Here is a 23,125-nt window from a genome sequence, read left to right as displayed (position 1 = left end):
AAGGATATGTACAAAAAAAGCTGCAATGAAAAACATGTATGGCATACCTGATTAAATCAAGCAGGCTAGGTGACTGTTTGTCACCGCCCCGTTTCAAGGGCGATGCCAGCAAATCATCATAATAATCATCATCATGAGCAACGTATTGTGCTGCTTGTGACGTGATGTGAGATGCACGCCGCGCAGCGTCGATACGTGCGCACTTCGCATTCCAATTTCATATTATTACACCAGGTGGCACGCCACATTTGTTTCATATCAAGCATGTGGATCCTACCCACTACGAGTGATTGGCCAATAAATTGATGAATTGTCTTGAAGAAGAAAATGAAGATTATGGAGATGTATACAAAAATGCTAGAATGAAAAACACGCACAGCATACCTGATTAGATCAAGCAGGCTAGGTGACTGTCACCGCCCCGTTTCAAAGTGGATGCCAATTAATCATCATCATCAGCAGCATAATCAGCATGGAATCATGCCACTTGTCACGTGATGTGACATGCGCGCCGTGTTGCGTTAATGCGTGCAAACTTCGCATTGCAGTTGCGCTATATTCCACCAGGTTGTATTCCACCAGTTGAATGTAGCAATTACATGTCGCCATTCCATGTTGGATGTAGCTGGACCTGGCTAACTAGGTCTAGGTGACCATTTGTCACCGTCCTGAATCAAAGGGGGTGCCAATAATAATCATCACCATCATCAGCAACAGTATCGTATCGTGCCAAGAGTGAAGGGATGTGACATGTGCACCGCGTAGTCTGGGTACCTGTGTTTACTCTTGGGTACACGTTATGGCGCCTCATCACAAGGCACGAGCCGCTCCTGAAGCAGCGACAAGGATCGGCGTTGGCAGCGAATCGTAGACCTAGGCACGCGGCTGCAATCAGGCAACGTCGGTCTCAGCAGACCGCTGTGCAGTGAGCAGCACAAGCCGCAGCTCGCCATCGACGGGGGCCGGCAGTTGAGATCGTTCTCGTGAAAACCAAGCAAATATACTTGGCTCGAAGAGCCTCTAGTGCGTGCTTATGAAAATGGAGCTCATACGGAATCGCTCGTCCAGCTTACGTTGTGCCCTGTGCTGCGTGTGCCACGCAGGCCTGTGACTTTTTTTTCTTTCGTGACAGTTTTCCAGTTTCCAGACTACCAGTTCTTTTATTCAACTAGCACGTCGTCGTATTGCATCATTAAGCATTATTGAGGCGAATTAATTGGGTTCTCCGGCGATGCGGATGTGATTTTGTTCACTTTTATCGCATGAAGCATGTAGTCTCATAGAATGTTTATCTTTCTCCACAAAGAAGGTCACAGCCTTATGCTCAGGCAATTTTTATGTAGATGTAATACACCGCTCACAAGCTCTGCTGAACTGCACACATCAAATCTGGTGGATAGACAGCGTAGGATGCCTACGCGGCGGTGTCACGAGAACTAAAATGATGTATGATGCTTGTCGATAGAAGAATGACAATGGCAGGTGTATGGACAGAGACATACGCCATATATCTAGCTGCCTTTAAGGATTATGTGCCCCTGGTTTCGCTGTGCAAACACCCATATTGAAGGATTCACAAAGAATGGGCACACCCCCAATGACACATAATGTATCGGCATATAAAAGAAAATCAAGTAAATAAGAAATGCGTAGAACATAACGCGCTATCTATTAACAAATCAGTGTGAGTTGCCTGTGAGCTGGCTTTATATTTTTATATCTTAAGTGAGAATTTATTGCTTTATCCCGTAGAGCCGGTAATAATTCATTACTTTATCACTAATAATTCATTACTTTATCAATAGAGATGCTCTAAACGGGCACTACCTTGGTGGTTACGATACGTTGGTTATATAACACCGTTCAAAGGTACACGGCTTCGGCGCAAATATAAACCTCACACATACATCCACAAATATATCCGCCGAGTTATTGACCGAGCCAGCAGACAGCAGCCAGCAGACACGCCAAACCAGGGAGGGCAGGCAAAAAAGCTTCGCTTTCAAAAACATATAACTGGGCTTTCGGTCGCATCTGACTCCTGGACGCCTATTCGCACTTCTTTTGTATATCCGCAAGACCAGAAGTGATGCTAATTGGTGATATGGCGAGACGTTTTGTATCAAAAGAAAAGGTGCAACATCTGTTACCCGCCGCGGTGGCTTAGCGGTTACGGTATTGTGTTGCTATGCACGAGGTGGAGGGATCAAATCCCGGCCGTAGCGGCCGCATTTCGATGAGGCCGAAATGCAAAAAAGCGCATGTCCCGTGCGTGGGGGCAACGTTAAAGTTCCCCTGGTTGTCAAGATTATTTCGGAGTCCGCCACTATGGCGTACCGCATAATGAAATCCTGGTTTTGGCACGTAAAACCCCAGAATTAAATTCAGTTGAATAACTGCTAGCCAGGTATTAGTTTCACTTTGTGATAGAGAGTTTGCGTTCCTGACAACTATTTGTCATGCTCCCTGGTTCGTTTGCAATTATTATTAAGCTATGATGCGGCCGTTTAATGCGAATAGCATTCATGGCTTCAGAACGGCGCAACAAGGAAGACGACAGACGAAAGAACACACGAACACAAGCGCTTGTCTTCGTGTGTTCTTTCGTCTGTCGTCTTCCTTGTTGCGCCGTTCTGAAGCCATGCATCCGTACCAACTCGCCCAATTGTCAGTGCTACTCAGCGAATAGCATTCTTTGACACCTCCAGCTCTATCTATCTATCTATCTATCTATCTATCTATCTATCTATCTATCTATCTATCTATCTATCTATCTATCTATCTATCTATCTATCTATCTATCTATCTATCTATCTATCTATCTATCTATCTATCTATCTATCTATCTATCTATCTATCTATCTATCTATCTATCTATCTATCTATCTATCTATCTATCTATCTATCTATCTATCTATCTAATCTTACGCAGACCCAGCGGCCAAGTTTTCTACCTGCTTGGGACGCTAGGTATGTGCGCTTGATCGTGATGCCGTCGTGGTCGTGCCATTGTCATCATTGCGGCCTCGTGGTCTAACTCTTGTCATTACGACATCGACACGCCTTCTAACCCAACCCAGTCGTCCAAGTTGTCAAAAGCTTGGGCCAGTAGGTATGGGCTTGTGGTCGAGATGCCGTTGTGATCTTTGCATCGTCGTCATTCCAGTTTTGTCATCCGAATCTCGTCATGCCATCGCCATTACGCCATTGTCGTCACACAGTCATCGTCACGTGACGCTGTCGCATTGTCATTGTCATCACTTCAGTAACGGCCTGCCATTGTCAGCGTTCCATCGTTGTCATACCGCCGTCCTCATTCTTTCAAGGTCAGTCTTTCTTCGTCATTGTAATAAAATCATACTGTCGTCATTGAACCATGATTATAGCACCCTTTTCATGCCATCCTCGTCAATCGCTATCATGGCTCCAGTGTCAGACCATCGTCGTGATTCCTTCGTTGTCGTGCCATCATCGCCAAACTGAAAGACCGCACAGCTGAGGACGATCAGAGCGGGGTCACCTACAAAGTCGTATGCGGGGATTGTGACGCGACTTACATTGGTGAAACGGGCAGAAAAGGGGCAACGAGATTGAAGAAGCACAAACGAGACGTTTCCAAGGCCAGTCATGCAACGCGTTCTAAGGCGGAACTTGTTGAACACTGCTGGACGACAGGGCATAGTTTGGACCTTGACAATGCGACTACACTGGCCCGAGAACAAAAGTGAAAAAAAAAAAAAACGCCTGGTTCATCTGTCGTGACGCATCGGCGTGCAACACCAACGGTGGCCGCCTGCCGGACGTTTACAAAGACATGTGTGACAAGTTGACTTGGACCTCCCCTCATTTGTGTCAGTGCATACTGAAGATGCCAGTTGCATAGGTGGTGAAACGTGTATACTCTTTTGTTGTTAATTTGTTAAGTCGGAGCAAAACTTTCTTCAAACAGTTTGCCAACTTAAGCATGTCGTCCAGTGTATTCTGTTTGCAGACGCGCAAATACATAAAGGTCGACGTCCATGTCCATAACAAGCGACGTCCCCGCCATCTATGACACAGAAGGTCAGTGGATGTCGGGGAAGCCTCAAGATAACGGGAGGCATGGTGTGCTGCAGGTACTTCACTGGGAATTGCAATGGAACACAACACGGAGAGCGCTTCACGTCATTTATGTGTTTGGATGATAGAACACGGAGCGTACCCCGGAACTTAGCCAAAAAAGTGTATTTATGACTATTTGCAAGATAATAAGAGCCGGGTAGGCGTGACTTCGGCCATGATGTCGCTGAAGAACTTTAACATCGTCCTCGTCGGTATCGGCATTTTCCAAACGCCGTTGACGTCTTTCCCAGCAATACTTCCAGGTTGTGCTGCAGGGGTGTTGCCATGCCCCCATCTGACCCTCCCGCTTTCTCTTTCTCGTACTATCCAGCGCTGTGCTTTCGCGATGGCTTTTGAATTCACCTGCAAGCTATACGCTATTTATGCCATGTTTAAACACTATATTAATGCGTATGAGCAATTACCGCTTTCATTTGTATATCGCAAGCTACCTTTAGTGATACTTTTTCTCACAGATCTTTGGCAGGCTGTACGACCGAAATTTGCATCGCACAGCCCAACTCTGTATTTACACTTTCGAGTGGCGCGGAACCAACACTCGGGAAAACGACGATGCGCGGTGGCTTTGTTCTTAGCGTGCGGAGATCGATTTAGCTCGCGGCGACCCCCCGCGTGCAAGTGCCAGCAGCGCGCGGGGTCCTTGACTGTATGGAGGCGTGTGGTTTCCAAGGCTGCCGCGGAAGCGGCACTCGGAGTGCGCACTTTTTGCTTGCCTTCTCCTTTCCAATCGTCTTATTTTGGTCCATCGGACAGGGCTGCGGCGCCTGCAGAACAACAACCGCGCCACCTTTTAACCTCCACGCACGGTGGCTCTTCAATCTTTCATGTTTCATGTTTGTCTTCAATCTTTCATGTTTCGTTTAGAGGCGGCCCTGTCCTCTGCTTGTCAGGTGACTGACCTAGCCGAGAAGAGTCGGATCTGTATGCTCCGAATGCTTCGTCTGCCTTGCCCCGGACTCGCTATTTCTTTCCATCCGTGACAAGCCTTCGTAAGAGTGATGTGCCAAGTACACACGTCTCGGTCGAGACGTCAGGTCAAGAACCAGCGCGAATCATCCCTGAAGCACCTTGCATGTGAAACAGCACAAGGCTGCAGTGCTTAGGAGTATCTACTTGGTCTTAATATACATAAGTATCCCGCTCTATATTGGCTTGCCCCCATAATGTTTCCAGTAAGAAGCGACAGTCCTGCTGCGGGATATGAATAATCATGAGCACGTTCCAGAAAACATGGTGAACACGAGAAAGCCTTGACGGAAGTGGCCTCATACATGTCAAATATGGATCTAGGGGTTGCACATACGAAGCTCATTTGTCACCGGTGTATATCTACACTTCAAAAAGAGCTCTTCCCATTATAGCACCCCCCAATTTGCATATTAAGAGTGAAGATCTATTTAAAGCCCTGTACATCCTCAACATTTACGATTTGACAACATCGCCTCCGTTATGCATTAGTCAATGAAAAACTAGCCTTGACAACAATCTCGCTTCGCGCCTCACTTCGTACTGTTGGGCACGCATCGCGCTGTCGTTTTTTATTGCCTAAGGTAAATACTAAATACGGGCGCTCTACACTGCAGTTTACAGGCATCTCAGTTTGGAATAGACTTGATAGTAGCCTAACCACTCTAAGAACATCGCATACATTTCTAAAAAATTAAAACACTCACTTATTGACAATGCGTAGCACTGCGCATGCTTGCACGCATCCTCACTTTTTCTTTTCCTCTGCTGATGTTTTTTGATGATGTAAAAAGAAAATTGTTAGAAAAATTTACAACTTGGGTGTGAAATTTTTCTGTACTACTGTATTTTCTTGTTTTACTTATTTCATCTACTTTTGTTTTATGTTATTTCTCGGTGCAAAAAGGCAACTGCCATATAAGTGCTTTTTCCCCTAATAACAATTGGTAGGGACCCTTTAACAAACTTATTGGGTCCCAAAAGCACGTACTTTGTAATTGTATACCTTATTTATGTTAAATAAAGTTTCAAACATTCAAATGCGACTGTAATTGTTTTCTTCATCATGGACCCTTTAACGTAGTCCCAATAACAGTAGGTACTAGAAGTACGGCCAACATGCGTTTCTTCATTTACATATCGCGGCGAATATGTTCGAAAAGTGATGTTACGTGGCATGACGCGTTATTTGACGTTGAGTGCGTTAGCGGGATTAGAACCCTAATGCAGTAAAACATAGGGGAAGGAAATGAAAAAAAAATATTTTTTTATTTCATCTCCAAGGGAGAAAGGCAGCGTCGGGAAAAAGTTGCTAAGGAACAGTTTGGCAAAGGCGAGTCCCCCTACATGTATGTCTTTTGGTTTGTCACCTTCTCCGCTGTGGTTTCTTGTAGGCAACGTTGAAAGTATGCCAGACGGCGGCAGCACGCCGTTGGAGCATGCAGTGACTTGCGAAAAGACCGTGGCAACGCATGGCCAGCGATATACTTTGCTCGTGTATATCCGGTGTTAAAACAAAGTGGTCGACTCAGCGGTGCAAAGTGAAAAAGAAAAAAAAAGGAAAGAAGAAAAAATCCGAGGATATCTAGGGTGCGATCTTGTACGAGTTCCAAAATAGAACGGAGGCGGTCCGTTCCATCGAGCCGCACACGATTGGTCAATTTGAATCGTGACGAACGCCATGACGTTAATTGTGACGCTAGCCCTGACGTCTTGCTGCTGTCAATCATTCCGTGTCGTCTGCTATCGGACGAACGCAACGGAACGGACAAGGTAAATATACCTGGTAGCGAAGCTTCCATAGAAGCCCATACGTTCAAAACATGGCGGTTCATCTGTGGTTCATGGGGCTTACGCCATCTGTGTGAAGAGGGAACACTTCCGGCGGAAGAAAAAATAATTTGACATCATATCTGTTGAAAACAGAAGTGACGTCATTTTGTTCTCAAAGGCGCGAAATTTGTTTTCGAAGGCCTGCCATTAGAGCTGTATATTCAAATGCCCGCCATTCGATTTGATGGGCGTTTCGAGCTTTCAGCGCGGAAAGCGATGCAGGATAAGTTCAGCCGTACGGGTGTCGAAATCGCATCCCTGCAGAGAGCGTACTATCTTTAGAGGCCGACGAACACTTTGGGCGTAGAGTGCTCGTTCTTTTGTGTCCATGGACGCCAAGCCCGTCGGCCAGCGCTGTCCCACGAAACAACTAAAGTAAACAATTATCTGGCTGTCGCAACTCACTAATTTTGACTGAACAGGTTAAGAAGCAATGAAACTACCCACGTCACCAAAGTCAGACAAACGTCGACAAGCAGAGCAGCATAAAATGCGAGGGGGGCGTATTGTAACAGGTGAACTTTACGAGCGCGCCTTTCTGGCCACTTCAAGAGCTGCATTGCATTGCAAGTGATAGCGGCGTCAACGCCCGCCGCTATCGGTGGGCGCTCTTGCGGTGGGCGCTGCAAAAAGGTATTTATTGATAATGATCGATCAAGTAAAATAGAGTTGCTTTTTTCTCGCCATGCGTATATAAAATTGATTAGGAATTTTATTTTCGTTGAATGAATCTAACTGTGTATCGCTTTAATTTCCCAATGTTTGTTCCCTCCAAACATAGTCGCGCCTCAATCGCTGCTCCCATAACCACCCTTGCTGATGTCGGTGACAATTTGTTCTGAACCGTTTTTCACCCGAAGCTTCGCGACCAGTTGGGTCGACCTTGGAACGGATGCCGAGTCCGTCCGTTTCGATAGAACGGATTAGAACGGCTACCAGACGGCTTGGATTGGATTAAGACGTAAGGGCTTGGGACAGTTGCCTTCTTTCGTATCCGGTTCCATCCAATTCGGCACTCCCAACAGTTGGAGAAAATGGCGTTTGCTTTCTCTGCCGTGCCTTTTCATGTCGCCTGTGCGGCTGCTGGAGGCGCGCAGAGACGACGACCCGAGGTAGACGATGCATTTGAAGGGTTGACGTAAGAAGAGTTCCGGCAGCATTTCCGTCTGTCAAAACGAACAGTGCGTATCTTTTGCGACGAGCTTGACCCTATCATTGGATGCCAGCAAGCCAGTGGCCTTTCCACAGAAAGGAAAGTGTTGTGCGCGCTGCGATTCTTCGGCACCGGAAGCTTCCAGAAGAGCGTTGGTCGCGAGGAGCACATAGGCATGGCGCAGTCGGCCGTGAGCAACACCATTCACGAGGTGACGGAGGCCATAATTTCCGTGTCTGTCCGGAGAAAGTTGGTGCACTTTTCCTTGACACCGGCTGCCAAGGATGAGGCAAAGGCGGCGTTTGCGCGACGCGGCGCCATTCCAGGCGTGCTAGCGTGCGGCGACGACAGGCTGATCGCCATTATGAAGCCAGGGGGACTCAGCCCGGCCGACACGGCGAGCTTCGTGTCGAGAAAGGGCTATGACGCCCTAAACGTCATGGTCGTAAGAATCGTTGGAATATTAAAGACGATAGTCTTTCTTGGGGAACTTAAACGCTGAAAATTTGGTCTGTCTGTCTGTCTGTCTGTTTGTCTGTGTGTCACCCCATTCAGCCACCCGGCCAAAGTTGGACCACTTGCTTACCGCCCACACTACTTAAACTGGTACGGCTGTTCATACTTGTGAACGTTATCGATCACAAAGTAAATATTACGCATATCTGAGGCGCAACATTACTAGGTAAGTATTAGGAGGTGTGTTCCTTTAATAGAAAATACATAGATACGTAACTCTAAAGACCCTAGTTTCTTTCTTAAGCTGCGCTGAAAATGCCATGCTATGCGCGCCGACGAACGACGTTCCCCGACTGCGCGCCGACGAGCGCCCTCTGCCATGGAGGAAGGAAACCCTCTGCACAAGCTCATGTTTCCCGATGTATTGCCAGATGGCGTCCATGTCTCACGCAGCGCCTCCTCAATTTTATCAATGCCAGCCAGATGCGGCCGATTCAACATAAAGAAGCGCTGTCTGAGGCAGGGCAAAACATAAATGGCCGCTTGATGAAATAATGCGGTAAAATGAAATCTGTTCAAACAAACCTTCATGCCAGGACGGAAATGGTACGAAAACAGCATCACGGGTGGCCGCGGATCAGACCAGCACTCATGTAGTACGGCCGGCAGAATACTATCGTCTTTCGACGACATTTGCAGCGAAGCACGCAGATACGCGGCAAATTTTTTTACTTCAAACTGTAGTCGGCCATTTTTACTCGCCCATAGTGCCAATTGTTCACTTTAATGCCCAAGATGGCGTAACTAGTAATGTAACGATTAAAAGAGGACATGCGGGGAACTGTGTACGAGCTCGTTGAAGTCTGACATGTCAGCGGTAATGCTGAGTGCCATGTGTTTCTGTGCATAAGCCGTTTGCCGTTCCAAAATTGTGTTTTCGTTCTGGCGTGCATACACAATGGAGTTGTGCATTTTAGAGGTATTAGGGAACATGGCTAGCAGTCGTAGCAGAAATCGATACACTACAGGGAAGATACGATGGAAGCATTTTGAACAGGGAAGTACTTACAACCATTGCATGGGCTGGATTTGGCGTGTATGGGTGTTCTTGCGCAATATTGTGCCGCAAGTTTTCATTTAGCAATCACTTAGTGCAAACCATAGGCGTGCGCTCAAAGGGAGGGGGGGCGCATTGCCCCCCTCTCCCGCCAAATGCAGAAGAACCCTGTGCACGCCTATGACTGAAACAGTGTAGCTGCTTCTCCCAGCGTATATGCATATGAATGGCAAAAGGTATTTTGAGCATATATGCAGCGCTATTTTGTATTGCTCCTCATTGCAGCTCCTCACTGCTACCGCCGCGTGCGCTCCGTTCGCAAGCGACGGGCGAATGCCCGCGGGAGAAGGTGGCAGCGTGTGCTCCCCGTTGGGCGCCAGATGTGGGGTCTCACATGTGTGCTCTGGGGACAAAGGAACGACAACACAGTAGTGCAAACAATCAAAAGGGCATTTATTGCACCTTTCATACACTAATACATACTAGCCGAATTACTACCAAAGAACATTCACACGGGCGCGCGACAAATCAAGGAAGTCCGACTCACCGCGACCCGATAGCGAGCGAATACGTTCGCCCCATGCTATGACACCATCGCCTAGTCGTTCACGTGTACGGTCACGCGAACGGTGGCGCGCTCGAACGATCCGTGTTCGTCCATACCGGTGTTCCGCTCTTAGCCTCGCGCGACGGTCGCGCGAAGCGGGCCGGCGCACGCGCGAAGCGTTCGTGCGTGTTGGTCGCCGATCCCAAGCCAAAGAGAGAGCGCCTCCGACCTTTTTCTCCCAAGTGACCCCGCCGTTCGGTGGCGTTAGCATCGCGACACTAGCGCCATATCTCACAACGCGCCGCAACCACAGCCGGGCTTAGCCACGCAGAGAAGCCGGACTACAGGAGACATGCGGGGAAAACAACATCAGGGGACGCGTGCGAGTCGCGCATCCCCACAACTTTATCACTCGCTATGATGACAAGTACATCACGAACACTGGTTAACCTCCCTGCCTTTCCTTCTCCACTCTTTCCTTCCTTCCTTGTACATGCATACAGCACGCTAGACGTAGCAAAGCTTGAGCGAACATTGCAACATCAGCATCACACAATTCGTTTTCGCCACGGCACATGAAACTTGCAGTTACATTTAAGTGACCTTGTATTTCCTGGGATATTATTGACCTTAGTGAAGTTAGAAGAACTGGTGAGGCATACACAGTGCTGACTAACGGCCACGTCCTCTGCTACAGAGGTCTTCCAGATAAGAAAGAATCCGGGGTAGGATTTCTAGTGCATAACAACATAGCGGGCAACATTGATGAATTCTACAGCATTAATGAGAGGGTAGCAGTCGTCGTAATAAAGCTGAATAGGAGGTACAAAATGAAGGTAGTACAAGCCTATGCCCCAACCTCTAGTCACGATGATGAAGAAATAGAACAGTTTTATGAAGATGTTGAACTAGCAATGAGAAAGGTGCAAACTCAGTATACTTTAGTCATGGGCGACTTCAATGCAAAAGTGGGGAAAAAGCAGGTTGGTGAGCAAGCAATTGGCAACTACGGCATCGATTCTAGGAATGCAAGAGGAGAGATGTTAGTAGAATTCGCGGAAAGGAATAGGCTCCGAATAATGAATACCTTCTTCAGGAAGCGCAGCAACGGGAAGTGGACCTGGAAAAGCCCTAATGGAGAAACAAGGAATGAAATAGATTTCATAGTCTTTGCCGATCCAAGCATAGTGCAGGATGTAGAAGTGTTTGGTAAGGTTAAGTGCAGTGACCATAGGTTAGTGAGGTCTAGGATTTCTCTCAATTTGAAGAGAGAGAGAGAGAGAGTGAAATTAGTCCAGAAGAAACAGGCCAACCTAGAGGCAGTAAGGGTAAAAGCAGACCAATTCAGGCTGGTGCTTGCAAACAAATATGCAGCTGTAGAAAAGGAAGATAAAGACAACATGGAGGTAATGAATGAAACCGTAACTACGCTGATCTCAGAAGCAGCAATTGAAGTGGGAGGTAGGGCACCAAGGGAACCAGTAGGTAAGCTCTCCCAAGAAACAAAGGACCTAATAAAGAAACGATAGAAGATGAAAATGTCAACTCAAGAGATCAGATAGAATTCGCTGAAGTGTCAAAACTAATCAACAAGAAAAGAGTAAGGGATATTCGAAATTATAACGTGGGAACGATTGAGGAAGCCGTAAAATATGGACGCAACATTAAATCAGTAAGAAGAAAGCTTGGCATAGGACAAGGCAAGATGTTTGCACTGAAAGATAAGCATGGTAACATCATCTGCAATTTCGATGACATAGTAAAAGCAGCGGAAGAATTTTAACTGACCTGTACAGTGCCCAAAACAGCCAAGCTACTTTCATTCAAAATAGTGATGAACCGGATACAGAGGCTCCTTCCATAACTAGCGCTGAAGTTAGAAGGGCCTTGAAAGACATGACCAGGGGAAAAGCTGCAGGAGAAGATGGAATAACAGTAGATTTAATCAAAGATGGAGGAGATATTATGCTTAAAAGCTTGCGGCCCTTTATACGCAATGCCTCACAACTTCATGTGTACCAGAGAGCTGGAAGAACGCCAACGTTATACTAATCCATAAGAAGGGAGACGTTAAAGAACTGAAGAATTATAGACCCATTAGCTTGCTTTCAGTATTGTATAAAATATTCACCAAGATAATTTCCAATAGAATCAGGGCAACACTTGACTTCAGCCAACCAAGAGAACAGGCTGGCTTCAGGAAGGGATATTCTACGATGGATCATATCCATGTCATAAATCAGGTAATCGAGAAATCTGCGGAGTACAATCAACCTCTCTACATGGCTTTCATACGATTATGAAAAGGCATTTGATTCAGTAGAGATACCAGCAGTCATAGAGGCATTGCGTAATCAAGGAGTACAGGAGGCATACGTGAATATCTTAGCAAACATCTACAAGGATTCCACAGCTACCTTGGTTCTCCACAAGAAAAGTAGAAAGTTACCTATCAAGAAAGGGGTCAGGCAAGGAGACAATCTCTCCAATGCTATTCACTGCATGCTTAGAAGAAGTATTCAAGCTCTTAGACTGGGAAGGCTTAGAAGTGAGGATCAACGGCGAATATCTCGGCAACCTTCGGTTTGCAGATGACATTGTCCTATTCAGCAACAATGGAGACGAATTACAACAAATGATTGAGGACCTTAATCGAGAAAGTGTAAGAATTGGGTTGAAGATGAATATGCAGAAGACAAAGATAATGTTCAATAGCCTGGCAAGGAAACAAGAATTCAGGATCGCCAGTCAGCCTCTAGAGTCTGTAAAGGAGTACGTTTATCTAGGTCAATTACTCACAGGGGACCATGATCACGAGAAAGAAATTTACAGAAGAATAAAATTGGGTTGGAGTGCATACGGCAGGCATTACCAAATCCTGACTGGGAGCTTACCACTGTCGTTGAAAAGAAAAGTGTACAATCATTGCGTTCAACCGGTGCTAACATATGGGGCATAAACTTGGAGGTTAACAAAGAAGCTCGAGAACAAGTTAAGGACCGCACAAAGAGCGATGGAAAGAAAAATCTTAGGACTAACGTTAAGAGACAGGAAGAGAGCGGTGTGGATCAGGGAACAAACGGGGATAGCCGATATTCTAGTTGACATTAAGCGGAAGAAATGCAGCTGGGCAGGCCATGTAATGCATAGGATGGATAACCGGTGGACCATTAGGGTTACAGAATGGATACCAAGAGAAGGGAAGCGCAGTCGAGGTCGGCAGAAAACCATATGGGATGATGAAGTTAGGAAATTAGCAGGAGCAAGTTGGAATACTGCTAGCGCAAGACAGGGGTAATTGGAGATCGCAGGGAGAGGGCTTCGTCCTGCAGTGAACATAAAATATAGGCTGATGATGATGATGATGACCTTGCAAGAAAGTATGACATTGACAGGTACGTCCGTTCCCTTCTCAGTGTTGTGAGTCACTGACTAGAAGCATTCATTTCTCGATAGCAATTGTAGTGCGGTGCTAAAAATCAGGTGAATGATAATTGTAGAAAGGTGAAAGCACTTGCCAGCTGTGATGAAACATAAATTACATACAACATGAATAAATGACTCTGCAATCTCACAGCAGAACGTGTTACACTTTAAACTTATTCTTGCTGTAAGGAAGAAGTGCGACGTGCCGAGCTCCGCAGCCGGATCGCCAGTGCTACTGAAGTGGGGCTCGGGCTCGACGATGTTCCTGGCGCGCCTGGCTAAACCTACGCTGTTGTGTCTTCCTGTCGGTGTCCTTCGTGTCGTCCACACCCGTGCCAAACTTCCTTGTGATAATTGGTGGAGGTTTTCTGGGTCTCCTGTAATCCTGGAATTGCGCAGCCGGATCCTCCCTGCCATCATGACCTCCGCAAGCGCCACGAGGTTACCAGCACCTGCTCCTCAGTCCCACGTATGCCCCGGCACACTCCTTCAGCGGGACCCTCCCATCTTTAGCGGCACTGACGACCACGACGTTGATGACTGGCTTTCATCATACGAACGCGTCAGTCTTAACAACAAATGGGATGACAACACGAAATTGACCACCGTCCCTTTTTACCTCACCGGAATTGCCCACTTGTGGTTTCGCACCCACGAAAGCGAAGTCCCAAGCTGGACTGTGTTCAAGACAATGTTCAGCGAGGTCTTCGGCCGCACTGCTGTTATAAACCATTGTGCCGAACAGCGTCTGCAGTCACGCTCTCAGCAGCCTGATGAGACCTTTACCAGTTACATCGAAGAAGTCGTCGATCTCTGCAAACGCGTCGATGCATCTAGCAGTGGTGCTGCCCATGCTCAAGCCAGCAGTAATGACTATATAGTATCGTCCTGCCTCGTCTCCAAACTGGTAAACTTGTCACCGACAACCTTTTAGTTGCGAAGCAGCTTATGGCGGGGGCTTTGTCCGTCCCTCCTGCGTCCCGCGGCGTCCCACACCCCCACAGCGCATGCGCGTCCCCTCCCCCTCTCTCTCCTCACCTACGCTCCCCCTTTCTCACCTCTAGAAATCCGGAGCGGCGCGCACGACAGGTGGTGCAACAGCTGCATACTCCGCTGGGGGCGCCACGGTAGTTCCGCGGTATGAAAATGACGGAGCGTGCGCGCCTCATTCTCTCTCCTGTGCAGCGCAGCGATGAGCGCTCGGGCCGCTGCCGCGAAACCATCTCCCTCTCAAGCTAACCATCTCCCCGCTGCTTCGCATCCACATATGGTTCCCTTTAGCGGGAGATGGAGTAATTTGTTTCTACATGCTGACCTAGCCGGACGCACCAATTGTGCTCACAACTTTAGAGATGCTCTCCGGGAGATTCTAGACGAGAGAAATAAGCTAATTCCAAATGTCCCATGTCTGGATGGTGACATGCAAATCGCCGTCTGCGAAGGCCACATTAGTCGCCTGTGGTGAATTTCTGGATATGTTTAAGAGATGCGCTGTGATTGATCCAGAGCCGGCGGAAGTAAAGATGAAGATGCTTTGGCTTCCCGAACATTTAGAGGATTACATTACATTACATAGACGAGGCACTCCAGACTTTCACAAAGATGCTGCAAATATCTAACGAAAGCTGGAAAGTACCAGATATGAAATAATGCGATTTTCTGAAATTGAGATTTTCTTCTGTCACTTGCTGATGGAGTCGGTGTCGCCGATATCCCACACTTACGGACAGTCTGTGTGATACAAAGTTTTCTGCTTATTCCTGAAAGACCACCACCGTGTGTTCGCTGCCACAAAGTTGGTCATATTCGCCGTCACTGTCGAACCCCTAGGTACGACTATTGCCGACGCTTTGGGCACACGGCTGCAGATTGTGTATAACCTATGCTGACAAGCTGCGGCATCGCACAAGACCTTCAGATGACGCACTGCAAGAGCACATCATGCATGTCAAGAGGTCCTCGATGAAACGGGAGATCTGCCAGCTGACACCAGCGAAGCACCGCCACAGATTGGCGCAGAAGTTAGCGGGACAGCATCGACTGAGGAGGTAACAACGGCACAGTCGGAGCCTGTGGACGAGGCAAGAAAGAGAGTGAGGAGCTAGAAGCCGTTAAGGCAGTTAGCAGTGAACTCGCCAAAGAAGACATTGCAGCTGCAGAAACCACCACTTCTCAGCTACCGAACCAGTGCCCTACCCCTATGGCTGACACACTCTCCAATAACAGCTTGCTGAAGCGTGGTATGTCGAGAACCTCTATGTCGAGTGAGGAGAACAGTACACCAAATGCTTCCAGACAACTGCGTCGCCTACGTTCACCCAAACAAAAGGAGAGGCACCGACGGTCAATATCTAGAAGGCCTGGTGTTGGTGGACGAGAGGAATTTTCTACGTTCTCCACACCCGGTCTCACAAAGCAACGATAAGAAACGGTATGTAGGCAGCATGGCGTTCTTGCAGCAACTATCTTTCGCAACACTTAATGTACGAGGACACCGGTCCCGACAGAAGCAGTTGCAGCTACGCCGACTGTTATCTAGCAAACGACTCGACTTTGTCGCCCTTCAGGAGACAAAGATCGAAAGTGATGAGGTCATCGCAAGGGCATTAGATCCCTTTTTGTCCGAGTACAATGTTTGTTTGTCGCATGTAGCTGGGTTTTCGGCAGGTTGCCTTTTGTTTCTGAAAAAGACCCTGCCGTATACCGGCTTCACTTACAATGTGGACTCTGGAGGGCGGTGGATTTTTTGCGATATTTTGCTGCTTATTAGTGCACCATGGCGCATCAGTTCACGTTTATGCTTTTAATGATTCCGCAAAACGAATTGCCTTATTTGAAACTCCGGCTCCTTCATTGGAGTGTGACCGTACTGCTTGCTGTTCTCTTAGGAGTCTTTAACTGTGTATGCGACGTGAATGGTGGTTCACTACGTAACACCCATAGGAACAAAAGTAGTGATGCGCTGTTTAACATTACATCTAGGTATAGGAGCATCGGGGCAAATAACTTGCTCATATATACGCACATTCAAGGAAGTTTACATTCTCGACTCAATCATATATATGTTTCATCATCGTTGATTTCTAGAGTTCTCCTGTGTAAAAGTCACTTTATTTCGTTCTCCAACAACTGCATGATAATTGCGCGAAGGGCGGAGACACTCGTGCTAGTTTCTGACCTCAGTGGGCACTTTTGGAAGTTAAATTCATCTATAATTGGTGATAGAATGTTTCCTGATCAGGTATGCTTAGCACTGAAGAAATGCTTCTCTCTTGATTTGCCTCTATTCGCTCCATGAGAGCTTTAAAGGCCTCGTGTCACAGAAATCTGGCGTTGGTGTAGCCGTCGACGTGGGCGTGCTGGCGCCTGTGGCAGGCTCGCGCAGGCCCTCCGCGTGGCGCAAGGCGTTAGTGAATAAAAATGAAAATTTTCATAACAAAATCCATCAGAAAAATCAAAGTACGACATCCTACCGACATGATAGCGTCGGATTGTAATTTGAATGCACAAGAAGAACATATTTCTGTTAGAAGGAAACTCAAACGCAAACCCCTTTTCTAGCATTTCTACCATACCAACAGCGGCGTGCCCGGGTAGGTTACTTGCAATACTTGCAAAAACACCATCCAGATAGCGCTCGCCTCCTCGGCAGCGTAAAACGGCAGCGGCGCGGAGAGGCGAAGGTAGAGAAAAAAGAAAGCTGCAGTTGCCGGGAAGCCTGACAAGCATTCAGGGATCTTTGAATTCTTAATGGCGAAATAAACGTCCTCCAATTTTTAAGCACGAAATCAGATCAATTGCCATTGAAATTGGTTCTATTAAGTCATTTTATAAAAAAATATCAAGAGACGAAATTGGTGAAAAGTCTTTATAGCCTACATGAGCTTGAATGTGCTCCTAGAATGAATGAATGAATGAGCTCCTAGAACTTACGCTGATGACATCGCAAGCGACTTGCAAAAGTTTGACGCCGTGCGCCACGCTTCTCAGAAAGTTATTACCGACATATATTCGAAAGACGCATTAGTAACTGACACAAGTGCCATTGTGTTAATTTGAAGACTTCTATTAGCCACTCTTCAGTGATGCTTCTGGGGACCAGAATACCTAGCTTCTATAGTACTTTGCGTCTTTAATAACTTATCCTCTAATTGATGAATACTGTTCATTCTTACGCCTGTTCTACTGAACATTTTTAACAAGTTTTGAAGTAGAGGATTTACCACAGTCTTTCACAGTCTTTCACACAGTCTTCCACACAGTGTTAATACCTAAAAGTGCTGACGGAGAAAAATTACGTTCTGTTGATGGCTATAGAACGATTATATGGTCAAACGTTGACTACAAGTCTTTGCAAAAATTTTGTCAATTCGGTTGCAGGTAGCTATTTCAATTTTTTTATTTATTTTTATTTGTACAATACTGCAGACCTTGCACAGGTCCAAGCAGGGTGTGTACATAAGCATTTGAATAAACACAAGAAAAAGAAAAAGAGCACATGTCAATCAGTAGTAGGTACAATTGGGGACGGCATCAAGTTTCAGTCATTAATAGCTCGTGAAAATTCTTACTGGTCCTCATCAAGCATGTGGTATCAAAGGCCGTTCCATACAAACTAACATACACGTCGCTCGCACGGTTCTTGAGTACTTCTTATGCGTAACTTGTAATGCTTCCGATCGACCTCGCAAGAGCATTTGATAGGGTCCGGCGTTCCTTTTTATTTTCTCTTCTAGAACACGCCAATGTTGGATCCACAGTGCTTAATGGCGTCTGACTTTGTTATAGTCAATGCACAACTCGCTTCATTGTCATACCCGCCCACATCCGCTCTTCCGTTAAACAAGGATGTCCTATGTCCCCGCTCCTCTTCGCCCTTTACTCAGAAACACTCTGATCGTTTTGAACTACACCAATGTTCGTGGTTTTAATATTCTTGGTAATGAGATAAATGTGTTAGCACACGCTGGTGACATTGCATTCTTCTGCAAAGACAAGCCCAGCATCGATAAAACTCTTTTTATCATAGAATAGTTTGGTACTGTCACCGGTGCGCAGATGAATTCGCTCTAACAGCTCAGGGCTATGGTTTAGATCTTGGGTCGTTACACCATCACATTATGCTGGCATTGAGTGGTCTTGTTTGCCACCTAAATATGTAGGAGTTTGACTGCATGCCTACAAGTTAAGCGTACACTAGTGGAGAGAGCGCGTTCCAGCCTTCCAGCGCTACACACATACCTTTGTCTCGCACCATCTTTCAATATTTGGAAAAGCATAAGCCTGCTTTTTGGCAAGCAAAGTTTTCTATGTCTTTCAGGTTATTCACTGCACAAGGCTTCACATTCAACGTTTTCACGGGACTTTTTCAACATTTATATGGTCTTCCAGTTTTGAACGTATGAGACGCGACATTTTTCGACCAGTGAGTGTTGGAGGGTTAGGACTGCGGCATTTGTATGCGCGACAGTTATACTCGCGCTTTTTTTTTTTTCGGAATAGCCCTTTACGAGCCTTCTTGCAGGTTAACTTGGTTCATGTCCTGCCAGAATTGGTGGTGTCATCAAATTTAATTTCTAGACCTTGTTACGGGGGTTTATGCGAGAGGTTTATTTTAACAGCGGAGCTGTTTAAGCCGAGCGTTAGTCCCTAACACGCGAACAGAAATTGTGGGGTGATCCTGGCGGTAGCGCTGAAAGGGTCCAAGCGCAATGGCACATACTCCTGTGAACTAGCGAAGCTGAGCCTGGCTAAGTCTAGATACGCATGGTTGGGACTACTAAAGCTTAGTGAGTCATCGATAGCCCATCAATAGCTAATCAATAATCGATGCGTAATCAATAAATTCCGGAAAATGCAGGAGATGACTTGGTAGTGCTTAGCCTAGCCCAAATACGTGGCCAATACCTTGCGATAGCCAATCGATAGCCGATCAATAGCTAATCGATAACCGATCAATAATAAATAAATTCTGGAAAATGCTGGGGATGAATTGGTAGTGCTTAGCCTAGCCCAAATACGTGGTCAAAACCTTGCGATAGCCAATTCATAGCCAATCAATAGCTAATCAATAATCGATCAATAATCAATAAATTACGGAAAATGCTGTACATGACTTGGTACTCATTAGCCTAGCCAAAAAGCCTGGACTATCAAGGTGCCCATCAGCTGCGCTGTCTCTTAAAATTGCGCCTCTAGTGCAAGCTAGGCTATTTTTTGCTATTTCTTTTCTGATTGTTAGTTTTTCTAAAGATTGTTTGTTTACTGTGTCACGAAGAAATCCTTAGAACTATTTATTATCGTTGTTGTTCCCGCCGCCGTTTTATCGATCAGTATACGTCACATTGCCAAGACATGATGTACTTGCAAGAGCGCGCAAAATGCCAGTTCGCCCTTCTACATAAACTTTAATTGCGATAGCAATAATATGGATCCTCCAAGTGCATTTTTGCCGTCGTCTTGAGGTTTCGTATAAAGTCCAACGGCGGTAAAACCGTCGCCGCGCGCCTTATACGCTGCGTGCGCGACTGAAAGCGTGCGGGGGTGAGCCGGCAACCAGAGCTTAATCTCGCGCACACTAGAGAGGAAGGCGACCGGAAGCGCGCGGTCTTCGTTCGCGCGCGAGGCACGGGGAGGAGGCGAAGGAGACGGTGGGTGGGGGCGTTCTGCTCTCCCGGCTGCTCACGGAGCTTCCGCGTGGGCGCCGTATCTTGAAAGCGATCTGAGATGTGGACGAAGTGTGTGCCCGCGGGGGCCTCATCTTCAAAGCGATCTGCCATGGAGACAAAGTGCATGCGCCAAGTGCAGGTAGCTTCGTATGCGCTGTGCTTTCGAAGTTTAGTTCGCGTTGAAACAAGAGCCAGTGCGAAGATCAATTTGCTTGCTGCCACTGGCTCGCTTTCTCACTCCAGCGTTTTGACGAATTCCCGCGGTCATCGAGCGAGATGTGTTCATGTTTACCTGTGCGTGCGTGACACCGTACTTGTTTACTAATTTAGTGAGCGAATATTTACAACTTTATATGGCCGATGAAACTACTATCCTTATTCGTATAGCGGTCTGCTAATTTGCTATCGTAATCGATGCTTCGCCTTTCGGGCAAAACGGCGACTTTTTTATTACAAATTACACACTGAAACCTTGTCCGTTTGAGCATGGCTTCAGAAAAAGAATATTTTCGTTTCGCCAATTAACTGTCGCCTTTGTGACGTGCCCGAAACCATTGAACACTGTCTTATTGGTTATAAAAATGCCATTTTATTCTGGGATGTCCTCCATAGAAATTTTCTAAATTCTTTTGATCTAAATTCTCATAGTATCTGATATCTTCTTGCTCCGTGTGATGATGTACCATTCGATATGTTTTAACAGCGAAGCTGCTTAGGCTATCCGTAAAACCGTGCTCGTCGACCGAATGAATGAATGAAAAACTTTATTTTTACAAAGGAGGTTTCCCGGCGTAGGTGGAGCCCTCAGTCCAGGGCCCCTGTGGCCTTTGCCATTTTGCGAGCTCTGTCGATCAGCTTGAGCTGTTCTTCAGGCTTCGAGCAGGATAGCGCAACCTCCCACTGCTCCGGTATTGGTGTTTTGTGTACTGGCGCTACCTTTGGTTTTTGGCAAGCCCATGTAACGTGGTAAAGCGTAGCGTGCTCCCCGCATAGCGGGCTTTTATTGTCATATGTTGTCGGATAAATTTTGCTGAGTAAACTCAGATTGGGGTATGTATTATTCTGCAGTTGACTCCAGGCGACCGACTGCTCTCTACTAAGGTCTTTGGGGGGAGGGGGGGTACATCCTCCTTAGGGCTCTTTGGTTTTCTAAAATTGCTCCATAGCCTCTGGTGACTGTGTCCGGTTCCCCGTCGTGGTGCGCCCCCCGGTTGGCGAATGCTCGGGCGTTGGCGTCGGCACGCTGGTTCCCTCTCACAGTCTCATGGCCTGGTGTCCACGTAATGAAGTATCTCGAGGTGATTTTTCCTCGTCTTGAGTATGCGGATGGCCACAGTGGATATGCGTCCACTGCTGTACCTTCTGCACGCTTCTTGCGAGTCCGTAGGTATTTCTGTAGTGGCCTCTTCGCCCTGGTGGGTGATGGCGAGTGCGATTGCCGCTTCCTCAGCCTCGAGGATGTTGTTGCTTTTGATCGAAGCGCAATTGATTTCCTTAAGCTGGTGATCAACAACGCTGACTACCGCCCCGGAGTGTTCTTCGTATGTGGTCGCGTCGACGTATAGCACATCTTTTCTCCCCGCGAAATATCTTTTGTGAGCTTCCGATCTTGCCTTTCTTCTGGCCTTGTGTATTTTAGGATGCATGTTTCTCGGTATGGGCTGATCTCAATGATCTCTCGGATATCTTTAGGTATGCTTTCCGTGCTGTTAATTTCTCTGCAAGCATCCCTCATGCCCAGTGTCTTCAGCGTGTTCCTGCCCGTTGGGGTCATGCATGAGTCTCATTTTCTGCGCGAAAAGGTGAGCTTCGATGTGTTCTTGCACTGTGTTGCTTATGCCCAGATTAAGGAATTTCTCCGTCGAGGTGTTGACCGGCAGTCCGAGAGCGCACTTATAAGCTTTCCTAAGGATGACCTCTAATTATTCCTTTTCCTGCTCGAGCAGGGTTTGATACGGGACACTGTATACAATCCTACTGACCACGAGGGCCTGTACTAGCCTGCATGTGTCCTCTTCCTTCATACCTCGTCGTCTGTTTGAGATTCTTGCGATCATCCTCGTGATCTGCGCTGTGGTGTTTGCGAGCTGTCTGATTGTGTGATCCACACGACAGTTGCTTTGTATCCACATGCCAAGGACCTTAACTTGGGATACCTCCGGGATCTTCGTCCCCCCTATGTAGATGTCTACGGAGTTTTGCAGATTGTATCCTCTTCTGTAGACTCTGAGCACTTCGAATTTCTCTGGGGAGCATGCAAGTCCGCAGTGTTCGGTGCATGCGTGCACAGTATCTGCTGCACTCTGCAGAAGGTCTTGTTTTTCTCCTAAGGATCCCCTGGTCACCCAGAATGTGACGTCGTCTGCATAAATGGCATGCCTGAGTCCTTTAATTTGTACGAGATTCCGTGCTAAGCCGATCATAACAATGTTAAAAAGCATAGGGGATATCACAGAACCTTGCGGTGTTCCCTTTGGGGGCGTGTTGAAGGTGTCAGTCCTCTTGCCTCCTATACCCATGGTGGCGGTTCCGTTACTGAGGAATGCTTTGACGTAGTTGTGTATTCTCTGCCCGCAGCAAATGTTGCTGAGCCCCTCCAGCACAGCTCTATGACTTACATTGTCGAAGGCCGCTTTAATATCGAGCGCAAGCAAGATATTTTCTCCGTATTTCGGGATGTTAGTAAGCACCTCCTCTTTGATGTGCAGGAGGATATCTTGTGTTGAGAGGCATTTTCTGAATCCAAACATAGTGTGCGACATGACCTCGTTATCCTCCAGGTGAGTCTCCAACCTCTGAAGCACAATTCTCTCATATACTTTTCCCAAGCAGGACGTTAGTGAAATGGGTCGCATATTTTCCAAGCAGGGAGTCTTTCTGGACTTCGGAATCATTAC

Source organism: Dermacentor silvarum, chromosome 7, assembly GCF_013339745.2.
Source record: "Dermacentor silvarum isolate Dsil-2018 chromosome 7, BIME_Dsil_1.4, whole genome shotgun sequence".
Classification (NCBI taxonomy): domain Eukaryota; kingdom Metazoa; phylum Arthropoda; class Arachnida; order Ixodida; family Ixodidae; genus Dermacentor; species Dermacentor silvarum.
The sequence above is the reverse complement of the archived record's forward strand: the minus strand, read 5'-3'. Positions refer to the sequence as shown.